The 20979-nt window shown below is 41.5% G+C and overlaps 3 non-coding genes across 3 annotated transcripts; 1 reads left to right on the top strand and 2 right to left on the bottom strand.

The window, feature by feature from the left end:
- Window positions 1–10941: 10941 nt before the first annotated feature.
- On the bottom strand, window positions 10942–11014 carry TRNAV-AAC (transfer RNA valine (anticodon AAC)). The gene has a single exon. It is a non-coding gene; the product is annotated as a tRNA-Val (tRNA).
- Window positions 11015–19583: 8569 nt separating this feature from the next.
- TRNAV-UAC (transfer RNA valine (anticodon UAC)) lies at window positions 19584–19656 on the bottom strand. The gene has a single exon. It is a non-coding gene; the product is annotated as a tRNA-Val (tRNA).
- Window positions 19657–20266: 610 nt separating this feature from the next.
- TRNAV-UAC (transfer RNA valine (anticodon UAC)) lies at window positions 20267–20339 on the top strand. Its single transcript has one exon. It is a non-coding gene; the product is annotated as a tRNA-Val (tRNA).
- Window positions 20340–20979: the final 640 nt, after the last annotated feature.

Raw genomic sequence — 20979 nt, 5'->3', positions numbered from 1 at the left:
GGGCCTCAGTGGCCAGAAGAAGACTATACCTGAACCTGACAACTCCTCCCAAGATCAAGGAATGAGACCTCATGCACGTTACTGAATTTTAAGGATTTTGTTTAGTATTAGCCCATGCCATTGGGAATACTTCTTATTATGACTAGGTAAACACTACAGGGAGAAATGCAACAACATATCAGAAAATTTCACCAAAAAGCTACTTAAATTCATTCAGTGCCTCCTATGCCTGATATTCCTTTTCTTAATTTTTTTTAGTTACCTAATAATATTGGCTCTTAGTTGTGTTCTTTCGTACTGGTTGGGTTAATTATCTTAATCATATACACTACTTTTTTAAATGTTTGTAATCCAACTCCTATTTTCCCACCAATGTAAAAAAAAAATTTCCTAAACAAATATGTAGGGAAATCTAGTTTCAAACCTTCAGTTAATGTTTTGAAATGTCAAGTTATTCCTCCAAATGTGGTCTTACTTTGTATGTGCCCCCAACCAGAAGATCATAGAAGCAGAGTATATGAGTGATGGCATGGTAACGCAGGGAGTCTGTATAGGATATGATAAGTGCAGAAGTAAACATCCATAGAGTACATCCATGCAAAAGAAAACAAAAAACACCCAAACTCATTGCTGTTCAGTGAATTCCAAGCCATAGCAACCCTATGAACAGAGTACAACTGCCCGAAGCGGTTTCCAAGGAGCAGCTGTTGGATTGGAACTGCTGATCATGTAGTTAGCAGCCAAACTCTTAACCACTGCACCACCAGGCCTCCAGGGAAAAGAAAGCACTCTTGTAATGGGGTCAAGAAACCTCTGTGAAGATCCATCATCAGAAGGGGCATATGTGAAAGATCACCTTAAAACTGAGGTTACCACCATGACTGTGACGGACACAGGTTTGAACTGAAACTTCCGTTTGTGCTTTATCCCTTTTTTCTTCTGCTTTCAAAATATGTGAGCCCCACCTTAAGTGAACAACTATGAAGTGATATTATGACAAAAATATTATTGCTCTCAGAAAGAAGACTTGTTACTGATATATGACAACGTTATGGCTTATGCATAAGCATGTGATAAGAATGTTCCATAAAGGGAAAGGTGAGAATATTCACCGAAAAATGTTTATGTATGCCATTTGTCACCCAAAAATCTGTGATCATTAACTGACATGAAAGTTTTATTTGCACTTCATATGTATCTGATGGAGACTGGGTGGCGCAGTAGTTAAGAACTCTGCAGCTAGCCAAAAGGTCAGCAGTTAGAATTCTACCAGCCCCCTCCTTGGAAATCCTATGGGGCAGTTCTACTCTGTCCTATAGGGTCACCATGAGTCTGAATCAAATTGACAACAAGAGGTTTAGTATCCCATGTGTGGTCCCTAGCCCTCATGCATAAAAACACTTCTCTACTTCAGAATTTGGAGCACTTCCCAATAATATCCCAACTTGGGTTGTTGTTTTTGTACCTTGCTTGCTGAAAGTGAAGAGGACTTGAAGCACTTACTAAGGAAGATCAAAGGCCACAGCCTTCAGTATGGATTACACCTCAATTTAAAGAAAACAAAAATCCTCACAACTGGACCAATGAGCAACATCATGATAAACGGAGAAAAGATTGAATTTGTCAAGGGTTTCATTTTACTTGGATCCACAAACAACAGCCATGGAAGCAGCAGTCAAGAAATCAAAAGACGCATTGCATTGGGCAAATCTGCTGCAAAGGACTTCATCAAAGTGTTGAAGAGCAAAGGTTCGTGTGCCCCAAGCCATGGTATTTTCAATCATATCATATGCATGTGAAAGCTGGACAATGAATAAGGAAGACCGAAGAAGAGTTGACGCCTTTGAATTGTGGTGTTGGCGAAGAATATTGAATATACCATGGACTGCCAAAAGAAGGAACAAATGTGTCTTGGAAGAAATGCAGACAGTATGCTCCTTAGAGGCAAGGATGGCGAGACTGCGTCTTACATACTTTGGACATGTTGTCAGGAGGGATGAATCCCTAGAGAAGGACATCATGTTTGGCAGAGTACATGGTGGCGGAAAAGAGGAAGACCCCCAGGAGGTGGGGTGACACGGTGGCTGCAAGAATGAGCACAAGTATAATGATTGTGAGGATGGCGCAAGACCAGGCAGTGTTTCCTTCTGCTGTGCATAGGGTTGCTATGAGTCGGAACCCACTTGACGGCACCTAACAACAACAGTTCTCTGTGCACCTTGCTCACTCAGCTGCAGTTACAATTGGCTTCTTGATCCTCCTTGCATACAGCAGCCACACTGCAGTCTCAGGACCCTTCATTCTGAATGCTGTACTGAGAACTAATGGGGTTCTCGCCTCCTCCTATGGCTAGCTACTGCAGCTGGTGTAAGATATTTTCTAACCCAGTAGATAACCGAGGACCTCACAACCTGCTGTGGTGGACAAGGAGGCAAGTTGGCTACGCTATTCTGAGAATTTAAAGTCTGGGACTGCAAAGGCAACGGGAGGGTTAGGGGCTTGGTTGAAACTTAAGAGGATAGCAGATGAAGAGTTTCTGGAGCAAATCCAGAATTCTTGAAAAGAACGACCAGTTTTTTTCCGACCTTTTTTCAGCTGGGAATCTTTCCGGAGTTAGGCTGTCTTAATAACCACTACACTACGTGATAACCACGACACCACGTGATAACCACGACACTATGTGATAACCACTACACATAGAAAACTTCTTTGTGATAATGCTTTTGGGCTTCAGAGATGCTTCATCTGAAATCTGTGCCTTTTTTCCAGGATGTGTTCGTGAATGGAGAGCATATTTTTTTCCCCACTTACACTTTCCGATTCTTACAATCAACAGTATGAAAACAAGATAAATCATAGCCAAGCAAATGCTACTCCCAGGACCCAATTCCTTCACAAACACCAGGGAGAAAAATCTCGGGCGAGTTCCAAGGAGTTTCTTGATAAGTTCTAGGCTCATTTCTCTGGCGGTGCAAGACGCAATCATCTTCATCTCCCGGTGACTGAACTTGAACCTTTAGGAACTAGTAGGAACCATTTGAACTCAGCCGGGATTCTGCACTTTGTGCCCCGGTAGTAGCGGAAGCGATTGAGGGCCAGGGGGTATGGGTCTCAAGCTGTGCCCAGTTCTGTGTCGTAGGCGTGGTGTGGACCTCATGGAAGTGAAACCTGTGGCGAGTGAATCTATTAGACGTCAAACGAACTTCTCTTCAGTTCTGTATCACTCATATCCGATCAACTCGGTGTCCCATACCGTTTAATCTGTTTTATAGCGTGTAAATGACCTTTATGATGTACCTGACTCTTCTTTGTTCTTCATTCCATTTTAACTGTCTTAAATCACTGTCCTAACTCCCGGTATTGGAAACAACGGGCTTTCTACTAGATTCTAAATTAAACTTTCCCAAGGCAGAGTCCTGGCCAAAGTGTTGGTCAGTGAATATATGCCTGTCCGGGAAGTATTAGAAACTCGTGACAAGAGACATTTCTCAGCCTCTGAGAAAGGTCACTTAATGTCTCCTTCTGTGGCAGCCAAAGCACGAACTGATGAAAATATTGTGGGTAAAGGAGGGGAAAAGCATGTTTCTTTCTTATTACCACCATCTCAAGCCTGACTCTATTTTGTTTTGAGGTAAGATCAGCAGGATAAACAGAGATTCCATTTAACATATATGTTAATTTGTTAACTTTTCTCAAAAATTTGCTTTAATATTTATTTTAAAGAAACTATTGAGCAGCCCAGCCTCATGGTGGTCACTGGAAGTACCTGACGTCCTTAGGGAAATGGAAAACTAGAAAGAGGGAAGTGCACGTCAACTGATCATTATGACAACTGTTCTCACAGTAGTTTAGTTATAATAAAATTGCTGAGTAGAATGACACATAAAAACCTCCGGGTTCCCTCACAGAAGCACAGAAAAGAGGCATCAACACCAGTCCTGAGGATCCCGACTTGCTGGGGAAATTGGTGGCTAATCTATACTTTATTTGATTAAAAAAATAAGTAAAGTTGTTGAAGAGCAGTTGAATGGAGGGGGATTCTGGCCTTGGGTGAAAATGGAATAGAGAGGAAGTGGAGTGTGGGGAGCTGCACTTGGAGGTTTCAGTCAGACTGTGCAGAGAGGGAAGGTAAGTGGGATAATATGCCCAGGATCAGGGAGGTCAGGGAGGGTTCTCGAGAGTAGGGAGGTTAAATTTTGATCTGAACGTGGTGAGTAGGGAAGAAGTGACTGTTTTAAAGAGGAACATGACATTGCCCGTTTTGATCCAAAGACGGCTTTGGCCTTTGCATGAACACTGGAACATCCCTCAGAGTTCAGTTTTTAGGCCTCTTCTCTTCTCTATTGATTCTAATCACCTGGCGAGGCACCATCTAATGGTTTACATTTTACATGGTCTTCGTCTGAGGACCACTGTGTGCCTCTAGCCTACTGGGTATCTCCTCTTTGAAGTCTCACAATAAACATTGTATAGTTAACGTATCCTGAAATGGAATTCATATGTATCCTCTGAAACCGATCCAACCATATTGATCCCTGTCTCACTTAGCTGCAGCTCTCTTCCTCCAGCTGTTTAGGACTAAGAATTTGGCATCTTCACTGACTCCATTTTTGCTCTATTCCCCCATCCAATCACTCAGAAAACTTCCGTTGCTTTATCTTTAAAATATATCTGGAATTTGGCCACTTCTCCACACTTTAACTCTCACTAACATTCCCCAATCCGTAATATTCTCTGATGTGGAGTATTACTGGTGTCTCTTAATATGTTTTGTGGTTTCCTCCATTTCCTTTAACATGATGGTTTCTACAGAACGTTTAAGGGTCCTTTTTAAAACCCCAAAAGGACTCCTTATTGTATTCACTGTTTAAAATCCAGCAATGGCTCATTAAAAAAAAAAAAAAAATTACTGCACTCAAAAAAAAATAAAATAAAAAAGAAAGAAAAACTCAAAATTCTTATAATGACCTGCAAATCTTTACACAATCTCCCTGCTCCCCACTCATTTTCCTCTCTGACCTTTTCTCCTAGGACTCTCCCCTTTGCACTTTGGTGCAGTTACTATTGAATTTCTTGCTCTACTTTAAATACACAGACATCATTGTATTACAGAATACACCAGACGTCTTGCTCACTATATTAATAACATCATGTTAATTAGACCAAATGAACAAGACATTTAGCAAGAAATGAAAAATTGATGGAGACTTCTACTGATATTTGTCTTGACCCTGAAGGTCCTAGCGTTCGGTTTGGAAGAGGAGCCCTTTCCTTCTAGAATTTGAAATCTTTACTTGCCAGAAAGCAGTAAATCCCATTCCCTGGATTCTGAAGGGAGCCTGAACCACCTTACCTTGCAGACTGGGGCTTAAGGGGCAGGCACCTCATTCCATTGACACCCTCCTCCACCCACTTGGAATACACAGAACCAGAGAGAAATGAGGGAGGGTAGGGGCTGGTCCACACTGGAGGTGGGGGGAACACCGAGGTGTCAAGGCCTCTAGGGAAACAAAGCCATGCTTTCAAGCCCAGGAGTGCAGGGATGGCATGAGCTTTTTTGAATGTTGGTCAAAATATATTCACTCTTATTTGTATGTTGGGGTAGGAGGGAAAAGGTCCCATACAAAATCGATTCAATTCTAACTTTGAAAAAACAGACATTTTCCCACCTGCTTTCAAAGCAAGGCCTTTCCTGCATTGGGCAAAGGTTATAACCTCATCTACATTGGAGCTTGTCTTCAGTCACAAGTTGCCTCCACAGGATAAAATAGAGTTTTTCTAGATATCCCGGGCTGGATAATCTTGAAGCCGTCTTTTCCTCAAGGAGATTGTAGTGGTGATAGTACGTTTCTTTCACTGATACTATTTGTGTATTAAAATTAACAACCAAACACCATTATTCATAACAGTCAAAGTGTTCACTCAAGTCCCCAATTCCTTTACAAACACAGGCAGGCTGGCAAGAGCGAAGGATTTGATTTCGAGAAAGTCCTCAATATTGTCCCTTGGCAGTTTCTCTTGTGCATGTTTTCTAGTGAAAGAAAATGACCCTTTAGGAAGCAGGGCTCAAGGTCCTCAGGACTGAACTCTGGAGGTCTGTGGGTCCACACTTGGGCCTGGGCAGCTGGACGGATATGACCTGGGAATGTCAAGCTGCAGGGCCAGATACATGGAGTTGGGGTGGTTTCCTAGATTGGACTGTATATCGTCCATCTCTGGGATGAGAAACATCCTCAGATTTTGCCTCACACATGCCTAATTCTTTGAATTGTGTCTACAGTTTTCTTGTACCACTTATTTGATTTACTGGGGGAGAATGAAAACTCTGATATATTTTTCTTTTCTTTCTTCTACACTTTTTTTTCCCCTTTTCACTATCTTCTTCTAACATTTCTTTTCTTTCTTTTGGTTAGCTAGAAGCTAGCTGCCTTTTCCCCTGTTCTTCCTTAAGCATCACTTGGCGTGGCGGACCCACACACTTTGGTTCAGTTTAGAGATGGCAGTTGTCCCCAGAGCAGTGGGTGATGGTGGTGATGTCTGTGCTTCTTCATCTCAGAGCCCCTTTTTTTCTGGGGGTGCCTGGGACAGAGAGAGTAGCTGGACATCTCCGAAATAATCTGAGGGTCTTGACCTCCAATGTTTGAATATTGCAGAAAATGATTAAAAGAATATATTTTCAGGTTAGCAAAATCTAGAGCTTTTTTATTTTTCTAGGACTTGTTCCTCAGCAAACATGATTTTCTGTACGCTTTTTCCCGTTCATGAACTTCAATTATTGAGTTAACCTCCGTGCTGTGCGGGTACAGGGGCTACAGAGGACGAAAGAATGAGACGACACAGTCCTCAAGGAAAGGAAAGAGGAACATAGGCAGTTAATGATAATAAAATCGCAAAACGGACCAACAGAGATGCACGAGGCAATGCTTTTTCACAGAACACAAAGGTGCCTCACCCCAGGGTATAGGAAGACGCTGGGCACATCCAAGGCGGGGGGGGGGGGGGGTGTTGCTTCCCGTGTGGAAAGAAATTCTCACGCCCTGAGCTGGGACCAAATCCACCAGGTCCCTATCCGAGGTGTCTGCATCCTTTTCAAAGGCTTCCTGGGGTAGGATGGGGAGCCCTCTCTAGCGAATGTTTCTGTCGGGATGAAATCGAGGAGCTCCAGAACGTCTTATTTTCCATAGGAGGAGGAATTCATTTCTGCTGGAGGTAGAGTTTTTGTTTCTTTTTCTTTTTGCGGAAGTGAGGAAAGGGAAAACGGAAAACCTAAAGAGAAGCTTGAACACAGTGTCATTTCGTCAGAGTTAACATTGCGTAAAAGAGAATATCCCTCGGATGAATGAGGAGGGAGTGAGCAATCATCGAACTTTGTGAATATGAAAGGATCTTTTGCGCAAGAGGCCGTTTCCCTCAGTTGGTTAGAGCGTGGTGCTAATAACGCCACGGTCGCGGGTTCGATCCCAGTACGGGCCAAGCAAAGGAGTTGACTTTTGATTTGAAAAAATCTTGCGGTATACCTAGATGCAGTTTGACAGTAAATTACTCTGTGACACCAATTCTGGATCAAAAGTCGATTTTATTTCCTTAATCCACAGAAATGGCGACTATACCCCCTTTGCTCCCGTCTAAAGAGGTGGAGGGGAGAAAAAACAGTGTTTTGGAACAAGTGACATCAAGCTTAAGATAAAAATCTTAGTGAAGAAAACCAGGCTAGGAGTTAGGATGGTCTTGGGGATGGGGTGTGCACCTGATGGCCGCTGTCCATAAGAGCGTCCCATTCTCCTTTTCCCTTTTTCAGCGTCCAGCGCACTGTCTACCATGTGGCCCTCAAGCACTTTCTCTATCTGATTATGTCCTCTACCTGACTCACAACTCACCCCTTGCGCTGCCCTTTCATAATGTTGAAATTGATACTTTTAGCTGTTAAAATAATCGCAGTCCAACATAATGCATATTTTCCTTTTTTAAAATTTTATCTACCAGTTGGCCTTCAGCATAATATTTGTCCACAAAGTCAGATTTTTTCTTTTTCTGGCTTACCATTACCTAGAATTGTGCCAAAGTCAGATTAAATGTGTGAAACCTCTCAATTTGTGCCTATTGTATTATTCCCATGAACATTCATATATGCTATTTGTCTCCTGTCTTAAACGGGTTTCTCTTGACCCAACATACCCTCTAGGTATTACCCTGTTTCTCAGATGGCCTTATAAAAATCAATTCTAAAGTGTTATCCAGATTTACTGTCTCCAGTTTCTCTCCTTGTGTTTTTAAATCCACTACATTCTGTTTTTTTTTTTTTTTTTTACACCATCAATTCATGGAAACTCCTTGTCAAGATTACTAATGAATTCTTCTCACTTTTTCAAGACCTTATCTTCCTTGCCTTCCGTTATGGATTCAGTTATGTCCCCCGGAAATATGTGATAGAATCGAAACCTCCATACCTGGAGATTTAATCCCATTTTGGAATCAGTTTTCTTTTTTATGTTAATGAGGCTGTATCAGTGTAGGGTATGTCTTAAATCTAATGACTTTTGAGATACAAAAAGAAGAGACTGGCACTGAGATAAGAGAGCACAAACTGAGGAAGAGAGAAACACACCTGATGATTACTAAGGAACCAGGAACTCTGGGGCTATAGAAACCAAGAGAAAGATTTTTTTCCCAGGGCTAAGAGGGAGAGAGCATTCCCCTACAGTAGTGCCCTGAATTTTGACTTCCAGCTTCCTTAAACTGTGAGAAAATAAATTTCTATTCCTTAAAGAAAACCAGGTGTAGTGTTTCTGTTACAGCAGCACTAAGAAATTAAGACAACTTCTCAGTGTCAATAAACATACTTACTGTCTTAAAAGTTTTTTTTTTTTTAATTTGGATTCCAAGACACTACTGTCCTGACTATCTTTCTGTCTCTCTGGCTCAACTTTCTCAATATCCTGTGTTTCTTTCACCTCTCCTCACCCATTCTATATTAGAAAGTCCCACAGATTGGTCTTTGAACCTGTAATCTATATACACTCACTCCCTGGGAATCTCACCCATTCTCATAGTTTAAATCATCTGTATGCCTACATCATCTCCTAGTAACCTTATAGGACACAGTAGAGCTGCCCCATAGGGTTTCCAAGGCTATGATCTTTAGAGAAGCAGACTGCCACATCTTTCACTCATGGAGTGGGTGGTGGGTTTGAACTGGTGACCTTTCGGCTAGCAGCTGAGCCCTTAAGTTCTTGATGAAATGGGTTTGGCTTTTTGGTTTATATGCCTGCAACTCACAAATTTGTATCTGCAGTCTAGACCACTCCATTAACCTTATGTCTTGTATATACAACTGATTTCTTGGCATTGCCACTTGGATGTTTTGTACTAGGCATCTAAAAGTTAGCAAGCCTAAAACTGAACTCCCATTTTTCTCTAATAATTCTGCTATTTCCAAGCTTCACCATTTCAGTTAATGACAGCTCAGTTCTTCTAGTCTTTGAGGCAAAAAAACCCTCGAAGTCATCATTTATTTTACTCTTTCTCTCATACCTCCCACCCAGCATGTCAGGAATTTTCCTTCTTTCTTCAAAATACATCCAGCCTGTGATTATTTCTGGCTTCTTTGACAGCCACCATCTTGTCTGTCATAGGAGAAAATGACCCCAGAGTCAAATTTAATCAAAAGAGATTTTTATTAAACAAGGACAAAGATGATCATTGCCACGAGGATTTTGCCAGTGTGTGCTGGGCACAAGAGACTAGCAGAAGCCACTGAATCACAATCAGGGAGTCTCCAATATACTCTTACAGAAGGAAGTAAATTAAGAAAAGTTACGTTATTGTCAAAGGTGGGAAACATCACCTATGGGAATACATGATTGATATAAGGAATCTGTTGGCTAGATTCCATTTCCTTTGGAACAGCCTGGCAACATGTGTTCTTGGTTGGGTGACTTTCAACAGGTTCTCAGGGCAGGCAAAAGGAAATTACAATAAGCTCCTTTGTGAGAGCATAACTTCCCTGTGGCACAGTTCTTTGTTGGTTAAGATACAGTACCCTTCATGGAACAGTCCACCCCTAGGTAGGGAAACAATGAAAATAATGAGTTTCAGCTTGTACTGTTATTCCTTTCTGGAGCTTTCCATACTGATTTTAACAAACACTCACACATAGTGGTTTCCAGCATTAACTATGACTGCTTACAAAACTTATAAATAAAAATAGATTTTAGTCTATGTGGCTTGCTTCAGCCTCACTACTTTAGGCCAAAAAAAAAAAAAAAAAAACTAAGATCCCCTATTTCATGTCCGGAAAACCTGGTGGTGTGGTAAGGTGCTATGACTGCTAAGCAAAAGGTTGACAGTTCGAATCCACCAAGCTCTCCTTGGAAACCTTGTGGGGCAGTTCTACCCTGTTGTATGGGGTTCCTATGAGACAGAATTGATTCCATGGCAATGGGCTTTTTTTTTTTTAATTTGTTTTATTTTTGGTTTATTTCATGTCCAGAGCCTTGGTGGCGATTTGCTTAACAGCGTGGTTGTTATCCGAAACGTCAGTAGTTCGAATCTAAGGGCTACTCTAGGAAAATTAATCCGGCCGTTATGCTGAGTCCCATAGCGTCTCTGTGAGTCCTAAGTGAGCTGATGGCAACTTTTTTTTTTTTTTTTTTGTATACAGCAGCCACTCTCTTGTCTCAGGGCTCTTCACTTTGAAGCCTGTGCCAGAGAACAATGGAGACCTCCCTTTTTTACCGGGTGCAGAAACTTTTGTAACCCAGAAGGAAATGGAAAACCTGACAAGCGTCCGGGGGCGGGCGAGGAGGCAAGTGAAGTACATTATTCTTTTAATTTAAAGTCAGGTACTACGAAAGGAAAGCGAAGGTTAGGGGGTTCGTTGAAGCATGTTCGGATTAAGAGTTTGTGCAGTGAAATTCAGAACTCACAAAATACCGCCCACTTTGTTTCCGCCCGGTTTCGAACCGGGGACCTTTCGCGTGTTAGGCGAACGTGATAACCACTACACTACGGAAACTCAGTTGTCTACTTTGCTTTCCTGTTTTTAACTGATTGATAGGAAATATGTGCTTTCCTTCAGGATATTTTCAGGTTGAGAAATATTTTTTCCCCTTGTACTTTCCCATTCTTATAATCAGCAGTATCAAAACTCGAGAAATCATAGTCAAGCAAATGCTACTCCCAGGGTCCCAATTCCTTTACAAGCACCAGGAAAATCACGGGCAAGTGTCAAGAAATTTCTTGATAAATTCTGATCTCATTTCTCTGCTGGTGCAAGACGCAATGATCTTCATCTCCGGATGACTGAACATGAACCCTTAGGAAACAGGACGAAAGGGCCGGTTTCAGTAGGCCCTCGGCAATTTGTGCCTCTGCACTAGCGAGAGAGACCGAGGAGCAGAGAGTGTGGGTATCGGGCTGTGCCCAGTTTTCTGCTATCCGAGGGTCGTGAGGGTGGTGGGGATCTATGGAAGTGTAATCTGTGGCGAGTGAGTCTATTAGACGTAAAATGAAGTTCTATTCTGAACGTCAAACGAAGTTCTATTCTGAACGTCAAATGAAGTTCTATTCTGTATCACTCATATTTTCTGTTCTGGAACGTGTAAACTCTGTGTCCGAAACCCTTTAATCTGTTGTATAGCAGGAAGATGACCATTGTAATGTACCTCTTATTTGCTATTCATTTAATCTCAGCTGTCTTAAATCACTGTCCTTCCTTCGGAGACTGGAAGCAATCTGCCTACTCTTGTTCCTGTCAGGTGCCGCCCGGTCTTTTCTGACTCACATAGACCCTGTAGGACAGAGTAGAACTGTCCCATAGGGTTTCCAAGGAGCCGCTGGTGGATTTGAACTTCGGAGTTTTTGGTCTGCAGCTGAGCTCTTAACCACTACACCACCAAACGAAAAAGGCAAACCCCTTGCTGTCGAGTAGATTCTGACTCATAGAGACCCTATAGGACAGAGTAGAACTGCCCCCATAGAGTTTCCAAGGAGCGCCTGGTGGATTTGAACTGCTAACCTTTTTGATTAGCAGCCCGGGCCTAAGCACTACACCACCAGGTCTCTAAAATTAAACTTTCCCAAGGTTGAGTCTGGGTCAAGGTGTTCAGCAGCGAAAATGTGCTTGTCCCCAAGTATTAGAAATTTTTGACTAGAGAGATTTCTCAGTCTCTGAGAAAGATCACATTATGTCCCCTTCTGTGGTAGCTAAAAAACGACCTGATGAAAATACTGGGGGTAAAGGAGGCGAAAAGCATGTTTCTTATTAGCGCAATCTCAAGCTTGGCACTATTTTCAGATCAGACCAGCAGGTTAGACAGCGATTCCATTTAACACCTATGTTTGTTCGTTAACCTTTCTCAAAAATTTGCCTTAATACTTATTTTGAAGAAATTATTGAGCAGCCCAATCTCATGCTGGTGAATAGAAGTACCAGATGTCCTTAGGGAAACGACACGCTAGAAGGAGGAAAGGGGGACCTAAAGTGATCACTATGAGAAATTTTCCCATAGTAATTTAGTTACAGTAAAATTGGTGAGTAGAACGACCGATAAGAATCACAGGGTTTTCTCACAGGTGCATAGAAAAGGGGCATCACCCCCAGTCCTAATGATCACGACATTGGTGGCTAAACAACACTTCAGTTAACTGAAAAAAACAAAAACAAAACTGAGTTGGTTGAAGAGCAGTTGAACGGACAGGGGATTCTGACCTTGGGTGAACAGGATAGAGATTAAGCAGAGTAGGAGAGCTTCAGGTGTAGGTTTGAATCAGAGCCCTGAGGGAAGAGAAGGTAAGTGGAATAACAGGTACAGGAACAGGGAGGTCAGGGAAGGTCCTGTACAGTATGGAGGTTAGAATTCAATCTGAATATGATGAGTAGGAAAGAAGTGACTGTTTTAAAGAGGGACATGACATTGCCCATTTGGATCCCAAGGCTTCTTTGGCTTTTGGGTAAACATTGGACAGCCTCAGAACTCAGTCCTTAGACGTCCCCTCTTCTCTATTTATTCTAATATCATAAAAGCTAAGATCATCATCTTGTGGTTAATCAGCTTATTGTCTCAGTATTTTATATGAGAAGAAGCCATTTGCACCGTAGTCAATTCATCTAATAAGACACTCACCTAAAATCATTATCTTAATATAGTAAATAACGTCTGTATTTCAACATTCTACATAAAGAAATAGTCATAAAGAAAAATTATAAAAAATGTCACAGCATGATTATATTCTTAGGGATTATATTTTTCTATTTTCATTACTTCTGAGCACTTCAAGAACTGGATCAATGGTAGAATTTCTAATTTCATTTCCATTATTTTTGAGTATTAAGGTTCATGTGCATATTAATCATAAACTGGGTATATTGTTTTAGGACTCATGTATCTAGTAAAATCAAAAATCAAAAGAAATACACTTCTCACGTGGGCATCAAAACCTTTCTTCCTGTCAGGATGTCCTGTTGGCGCTACTTCAAAATGATACGACATTCTCGACACCTGAACTGCTATGAATTTGGCCCAAACTACCTGCATTTCTTGTCTGAATTATTGCAGTAGCCTAACAACCTTCCTCCTGCTGGTTATCAGCCGCCTGCTAAGCCTGCCTCCAACCTTGTTCTCTGTGATGTGTTGTACCACCCAGGTTTCCTCCTTTCAGGACCAAGGCATTCATGTCCCCAGCTGCCAGGAGTGTTGATTCCTCATGGAACAAATTTGAAGCCTGCTCTAGGAATTGCCCTCAGGTGAAAGGAGCTGCCTCTATCAAGGTCATGTCCTGTCTCTGAAAGCAGCCAGCACTAATGTCTGCTGAATACATGCCTATAAAGGTCTGACTCTCTTGCATCAACTCTGAAGGGCCATCCTATTTTCAGAGCTCCTCAAGGGATCAGCTCAGGCTTCTGTTGCTGCCTGTCAACTTTTCCCCTTGTAATCGTGCTTCCCTCACTCCCTCACAGGTGTGGTGCCCATAGCATTCCCTGATAAACTTCCTGTGTACAAATATCTAACCCATTTGCATACAGTTTGTGCCCGGAGTGGTCCCAGAAACCATGCACTAAATGGGATTTTGAAGCTGGATCGCTCTGTATTCCTGTGGCAATTAATATAGTGAACCCATGTCATCCTCTACAAATGTCCAGACATTCTTACTAGCCATGGACAATATAAGGCTCATGAGAGAAAAGTCTCTTTAGACACTTTCACAGAGGTATTTTGCCTATTACATTTTGCCCTAAATTGTAATTAATCAACTTTAGCCTTCCCGAAACACAGAAAAGGGGCATCTCCCCAAGATTTAGTAGCAGGTGGGGCTGGTCCACCTGCTACTGTAAAGTCTCAGAGCTCAATCCTCAGGCCTCTTCTGTTTTTGTTGTCATTCTGGAGAGGAATCCTCATGTCCTGAGCTGGGGCCAAATCCAACAAATCCTTCCCAGGGGTCTCTGAATCTTTCTCAAAGGCTTCTTGGGGTAGGATGAAGTAACCCTCTCTAGTGAAAGTTTCTCTCGGATGAATTCCATGAGCTCCAGAACATCTTATTTTGCGACGGAGGAGCAAAGTTCGTTTTTGCTGGAGGTACGGTTTTTGTGTTTCTTTTTCTTTTTGCAGGAGTGTGGAAAAGGGAAATAGGAAACATAAAGAGAAACTTGAAAACATAGTGTCATTTAGTAATAGTTGAGATTGGGTAAATGAGAGGGTTCTTTTGCTGAGTGATGAGGGAGTCCACATACTTAACAGTTTCTAAATGTAAAATAAGTTTTTACTGGTGACAGCTTAGTTCCACTGGTTAGGTGGTGCTAATAAAGACAAGGTCCCCTATTTGATGCCCGTGCTGGGTCAGGAGAAGGCGTTGCTGTCCTGACTTCACACCCAGCTGAATTACTGAATATATCCTCTTTGACATAAAACCTAGATCAAACGTCGACTTTATTTCTTTAATCCTAGGTAGTGACTCCTACCCTCTTTGCTCTCCCTCTAAAGGGGTGGGTGGGGAGAAGAAGAAAGAGGTTTTTGAAACAAGTGACATAAGAGAGAAATTTTAGTGGAGAAAATGATGCTGGGAGGGAGGATGGCCTTGGATATGGGTTGTGCGTCTGATGGCCACTGTCCATCTGACATCTTGTTCTCCCTGTCCCTTTTTCAGGGTCCAGTGCACTATATCCATATGACTGTCAAGCACTTTCTCTACCTGATTATCTCCTTTACCTGACCTCTTTGGCTTTTGGGTAAACATTGTAAAGTCTCAGAGCTCAATCCTCAGGACTCTTCTGTTTTTGTTGTCATTCCGTGTCTAAGCTCATCATCTCATGGTTTACATTCTACGAGGTCTTCATTGGAGTACCATTGTGTATCTCTAGCTGACTGATTATCTCCTCTTAGAAGTCTTACAGTAAGCATCTTAACCTGAACATATCCCAAAGTGGAATTCATATCTATCCTCTGAAACTGTTCCAAACATATTGATCTCTATCTCATTTAACTGCAACTCCATCCTTCCAGCTGTTTAGGACTAAGAATTTGGGATCTTCACTGACTCCATTTTTGCTCTATTCAGCATATCCAGTCACTCTGAAAATTGTCCTTGCTTTATCTTCAAAATATATCTGGAATATGGCCAGTTCTCAGATCCTTCCATTACTATTAGCTTGGCTTTAGCCATAATATTTTCTAATGTAGAATATTATTACCTGTTGCCATGGAGCTGATTCCGACTCAGGATAATTCTATAGAACAGAGTTGAACTGCCCCATCGGGTTTCCAAGTAGCTGGTGGATTGTAACTGCTGACCTCTAGGTTAGCAGCCAAAGAGCTCTTCACCATGCACCACAGGGGTCCAGAATATTATCAATATCTCTTATAATATCTTGAGTTTGCTTCCATTGCCTTTAACAAGATACTGTCTACAGAATATTTAAAACCCGGCAATGGCTCCTTATTGTTCTCTCTACTAAAAATGCATCAATGGATCTTTACTGTACTTAGAGAAAAAAAAAAGCCAAAATCCTTATAATAATCTGCAAGGCTCTACCTAATGTCCCTGCTCCCTAATCAATTTCCTCTCTGACCTTTTCTCCTACTGCTCTCCCCCTTGCTCACTCTGCTAAAGTTATTATTGACCTTCTTGTTGTACTTTAAATACATTAGACATCTTTCCGCCTCAGGACCTTCGCACTAACCACTGCCTTTGCTTTCAACACTCTGTTCCAGATACGTGCACTAACTCATCTTCTTCAAATATCACATTATTAGTGAACCCACCGTGAACTTCCAGAGTTTCACTACACCTGAACACCTTATCCTCATTTTCATCAATATATATATGTGCATCTATTAAACTATGTAATTTACATAATCATTTTGCATTCTACCTTTCTTTATCACTGGAATGTAAGGTTTATGAGGGAAAAGACTTTTTTCTGTGTTTTTAAAAATGTTTACTGTGTTTTAGGTGAAAATTTACACAGCAAATTAGGTTCCCAATTTACAATTTTTGTACAAATTTTCTGTGACATTGGCTACAGTTTTTGCAATGTGTCAGCATCCTCATTATTTCCGTTCTGTTTGTTCTATGTCCATTTATCTAGCTTCCCTACCCTTCTTTGCCTTCTCATGTTTGGGTAAATGTTGACCATTTGGTCTCGCATAGTTGATTGTTTAAGGGAGCACATTCCTCACAGGTGATATTTATTTTCTAAGCCAATCTATTATTTGACTGAAAGGAGGCCTCTGGAGGTGACTTCAGTTCCAAGTTAAAAGGATGTCTTAGGGCAATAGTCTCAGGGATTCCTCTAGTCTCTATCAGTTCTGTAAACCTGGTCTTGGTTAGGAATGCCGGTTTTGTTCTACATTGAGGGAAAACTCAAAAGACTTTTTTTGTTCGTTTACTACTGTAGCATTTGTTATTAGAACCATGCTTGGCACAGAATGTAGTTGTTGTTAGGTGCAATCTTATAGTGACTCCATGTACAACAGAATGAGACACTGCTCGGTCCTGCACAATCCTGACAATCATTGCTATGTTTGAGCTCATTGTTGCAGCCACCGTGTCAACCCATGTCACTGAGGGTCTTCCTCTTTTTTGCTGACTCTCTACCTAGCATGTGACCTTGTCCAGGGACTGGTCCCTCCTGAAAACATGTCCAAACATATAAGACAAAGTCTCAACATCTTCCCTTCTGAGAAGTATTCTGGCTTAATTTTTCAACTAGCAAATGATGAAAATGAGATCTAGAAAGATCACTGATTTTCCCTTTTCTGTAACAATGTAATAAATATTATATGGAAACAGATGTGGCTGGATGTCATACCTTGGGTTCCTTCTACTATACCAAGGTTATTGACCTCCAATAAGTGTGTTGGCCGAAAAGGTGTAGGGACATGGGCCTTGTGACCTAGGAGTTCAAATTGGGGCCATTATTCCCTGTCCGTGAGTATAAAGTGACCTAGCTGGACCTGGACTCACAAGGACACATCAGCTGGGTCCTGAGGTATAAAAACCATAGCTAGGAAAACCTAGAAAGCATCTTTTAGGGAAAATTTCATATAAACAAGTCTTGAGCAGAGCACAAAAGATCCACGTACTTTCCACTCTTTTTTTTGTCTTTGAGCATTTAGTAAAGAGTAAGATTTGTTGAACCAATGAAGACCATCCTGACTGCCATTACTCAAATCTGAACCAATGCTTATGAAGAAAGACAATTCAAAGTGTAGAATCATGTATATTTAGCAGTTTTTAGCCAGTTTCAAAAGGTGAAACTTTTAATGATATTACCCATTTGTAATGTTAATATATGCTTAATTATGTAACATTCCTTGAACTCTGGCACACATGGCTCTGGCAGTATGCTTGTCTATTTTCCATTTTTGCCCCTTTGAACATTTGCGGAACAGACTCTTTCTTCTTGCTTTATTATAACTTTGTGATGATTTCAGCCCAGGACATCCCTCACTTGCATGTTAGTTTCTATTATCAGAAAGAGAGTTTCAACTTTTTTTAACCTTCACACTGTTTGGGGTCAGCTTTCCCATCAGCAGCTATCAAGTGTAACAACTTCATCATACCACAGCCAGCATTTCTGAACATGAAGGCTCTACTATGTGGGGAGGCTAGGCTGAATTAGCACCCTGTACATTGGGAGCTCACAGATTTTTTGACCTAAAGGTACACAATAAAAGTGTCAAAGTTTTAAGGGTGCTGGAAATACAGTTTGAAGAGATTGAGCTCATTTCAGAGGTGAATGAGGATAAGGAGGCCTCATTAGCACAGGAACTCAATACAAAATTTGGGATGGCCCACTATCCTTCTGAAAGGTTTGTGTTTCACCACAATTCAGTTTGAACGATTTATTTCTGCATTTCCAGACAAGATAAATAGCCATATAAAAACATAACTCCATTGAGATGTTGCTGGTTTTTCAACCCAACAGCTTAACTACTTATCCTTCATACTTTTCAGGTAATGTCAACTGTTGTTGTTGTTGTTATGTGGTGTTGAGTCAGTTCTGACTCAATGTGACCCTATGCACAACAGAACAAAACACTGCCTGGTCTTGAGCCATCCCTACAACCGTTATGCTTTAGCTCATTGTTGCAGTCGCTGTGTCAATCCACCTCGTTGAGGGTCATCCTCTTTTCTGCTGACCCTGTACTCTGCCAAGCAGGATGTCCTTCTCCAGGGACTGATTCTTCCTGACAACATGTCCAAAGTATGTAAGACTCAGTTTCACCATCCTTGCCTCTAAGGAGCATTCTGGCTGTACTTCTTCTAAGACAGATTTATTCATTCTTTTGACAGTCCATGGTATGTTCAATAGTCTTTACCAGCACCACAATTCAAAGGCATCAATTCTTCTTCAGTCTTCCTTATTCATTGTCCAGCTTTCACATGTGTATGATGTGATTGAAAATACCATGGTTTGGCTCAGCACATGTTATTCTTCAAGGTGACATCCTTGCTCTTCAACACTTTGAAGAGATCCTTTGCAACAGATTTAACCAATGCAGTGCATCTTTTGATTTCTTGACTGCTGCTTCCATTGCTATTGATAGTGGATGCAAGAAAAATGAAATCCTTGACAACTTCAATCTTTTCTCCATTTATCATGATGTTGGTCATTGGTCCAGTTGTCACTATCCCAGACCAAAGACAAGTTTAGTTCAATGGACTTTCAAATCAGTGAGGAACTGATTCTGAGAGAAGATTGGACAATGCTTGACCCCACGAGAATTGCTTCCAAGGGAAGGATTTAATCTTTAGACTAGCCATAGCTCCATGAGCCTCACATCACACAGAAATTCTGTGCCTGCCTCACCTCCCCAAGACAGCTGAAGGATTTCCCCCAACTTGTAGCACATACATTGATATAGAAAGGCCCTGGTGGCACTGAGGTTAAGGGCTCAGCTGCTAACTAAAGCGTTAGCAGCTGCTCCATAGAAACCCTATGGGACAGTGAATTGGCTTGATGGCAACAGGTATTGATGTACTATTGTGTGCCAGTCCCTGCCAATACAAAGGTAGCAAAACAGATGTGGTCCCTGACATAATGATGTCTTAGTTTCTTCGTGCTGCTGTGACTGAAATACCACTGGCTCCACTGGGGATCAAACCCAGGATCTTCTGCATGTAAAGCAGATATGTTAACCACTACACCATGCAACCACAATAAGTACAGTCCCATGGACTGCCAGAAAAACTAACAAAATGTCTTGGAAGAAGTACAGCCAGAACGCTCATCAGAAGAGAGGATGGTGAGGTCTCCTACTATAGGCTTTCCACACGTTATCAGGAAGGACCAATCCTTTGTTTGACTTAAGAGCAGTACTTTTTTTTCCCCCTTTGTTTCTTTCTCACAGTTCAGGAGGCTAGAAGGCCAACTTCAATGTACGTTTCTGGGAGGAGGTCCTTTCTCATCTAGTTCAACTTTTGATTTTGTTGTTTTTTGGTGCCATGGAGCTGGTTCTGACTCACAGCAGACCCTACAAGAAAACAATACACTGCCAGGTCTTGTGCCATCCCCACAACCATTGTTATGCTTGAGGCCATTGTAGCAGCGCTGTGTCAGTCCATTTCATTGAAGGTCTTTCTGTTTTTCACTGACCCTCTGATTTACCAAGCAGAATGTCCTTTTCAAAGGGCTGATCCCTTCTGATATCACGTCATATGTGAGAGGAAGTCTTGCCATCCTCACTTCTAGTGATCATTCTGGCTGGACTTCTTCCAATACAGTTATGTTAGTTCTTCTGCATGTCCATGGGACAATACTTGTAGTGGTTCCATGGTGTAGTGGTTAGCACATCTGCTTTACATGCAGAAGATCCTGGGTTCAATCCCCAGTGGAGCCAACTTAACCTTTTAAAAACCTGTGCTGCTTTGTGTGCTTCTACGTAGATTCATCTGTGTCTGTTGTCTTCTGGTAGCACCTGTCTTCCACCCAGCATGTGCTCCCTTGTCTCTGAGTCTAATCTGCTGTTTTCATCTCAAGTGTTAGTAGGTTTAGGACACACTCTACACCGATACGGCCTCGCTGACAGAACAAACAAATCCTATTGCCAAATGGGATTTCGTCCAGAGATATAGGGGTTAAAATTTTCAACACATATTTCTGGAGGATTCAGTTCAACGTGTAACAACAATATGTTAAAATTATTATTAACCTTTTTAAAAACAGTCAAACTGTTTTCTAAAGTGGCTGTGTCATTTTGCATTCCCACCAGCACAGTATGAGAGTACAAATTTGTCCACATCATCAGTAACACAGGTTATTTTCTATGTTTTCTGGTATAGGGACAGAGTAAGTGTAAAGTGGTATGTCATTGTGGTTTCATTTATACATCCATGATGATTGTGGGTAGCACTGGTTGTATAGTGGTTAAGTACTACAGCGGCTAAGTAAAAGTCTACAGTTCAAATCTTCCAGCTGTTCTTTCGAAACCTTATGGGGCACTTCTACTTTCCTGTATGGTGGTTATGTGTTAGAACTCG

This window comes from Loxodonta africana, chromosome 1, assembly GCF_030014295.1.
Source record: "Loxodonta africana isolate mLoxAfr1 chromosome 1, mLoxAfr1.hap2, whole genome shotgun sequence".
Classification (NCBI taxonomy): Eukaryota; Metazoa; Chordata; class Mammalia; order Proboscidea; family Elephantidae; genus Loxodonta; species Loxodonta africana.
Note: the sequence above shows the minus strand (reverse complement) of the source record. Positions and strands in the feature narration are given on the sequence as shown.